We start from the raw sequence: 1,165 nt of genomic DNA on the forward strand, positions 1-1,165 counted from the left end.
TTGCGTCCCTGGCACAGCGCTCGGCACGCCGCCACACAGGATAGCCCTGCAAAGGTCTGAGCACAGGTTTGTCATTGCAGAGGACACGGCGTGTTCGCACCGCGGGTTTGAAAGAGCAGCCGAGGCAAAGCAAGGTGGGGGTAAGGTGAGAGAGAGCTCCAGGGCAGCGCTTGGTTTTAGTGCAACCAAAGCTGGAGGGAAATACCAAGAGAGGCAGCTTCCCCCTGCTTTTTTAAGCTTTGTTTTTCAACGTGAGTTTCAGATCCTACTTTCCTCCTCCTCCTGGGGTGGACAGAGCGGTAGGAGAGGACAGGGAGGTTTCCACAGTGTCAGCCCTTCACTAGGTTTAGGCACTGTAAAAAAAAAAAAAGGACAAAAAAACCCCAAACACAGCTTCCTGGGAAGGCGTCTTCTCCCGCCCTGTGCTAGCAGACCCCCAGCCGTACCCAGCATGGAGCCTTTGGAGGGGCAGAGGGGACACCCAGAGCAGAGCCGGCAGCAGCAGAGGGGCCCAGGGGCTCGACCCCCTCGGCCGCACAGGGCGGTTGGTCCCAGCAGCTCGAGGAAGTGGTTTCCTCCGGGTTCACCGGCCGTTGGTTTCTCAACAGCTGTCACATGCGCCTGACTCAGCCCTTTGGCTGCACGGTTGGGAACTGCAGCGTCACGGTGGTCCCGGCCCGGGGAGCCAGGGGCATTGCTCGACTCCCCCGGGACGGGGACACCGGTGGGGCAGCGCGTGGTCCTGGAGATGGGTCGTGGTGCTTCTGGTGCCTGTTGGAGGGTCTGCAGGGTGTGGGCTAAAACCCAGCCTGCCCTCACAGACAACCACACGCTGCCCCGTGGGGAGAGAGGGGCTGTTTTGGGCGAAGCACAAGGGCCAGGTTTGGTTCCTGCTGCCTTCTCGAGGTGCCAGCAGCCTCCTGGGCCCGCATCATTTCTCCTTTTCCCAACCAGATACGGGCTTCACCAAAAATAACACAGCTATTGGCTGTGCCCTGAACCTGCTGGAATCATCAGGGGAGACAGGACTAAAGCAATCGAAACCGCAGCCAACGAACCAGTGCAGGGGTGTGGGGACAAGACACCGCTTCTAGCCCTGAACGTTGCCTCGGGAGAGCTTTAAAAAAGACAAGATAGGAACCAAACTGGCAGGGGGGGGGGCAGA

The sequence above is a fragment of the Buceros rhinoceros genome, unplaced genomic scaffold (genome assembly GCF_000710305.1).
Source record: "Buceros rhinoceros silvestris isolate BGI_N320 unplaced genomic scaffold, ASM71030v1 scaffold19716, whole genome shotgun sequence".
NCBI lineage: Eukaryota > Metazoa > Chordata > Aves > Bucerotiformes > Bucerotidae > Buceros > Buceros rhinoceros.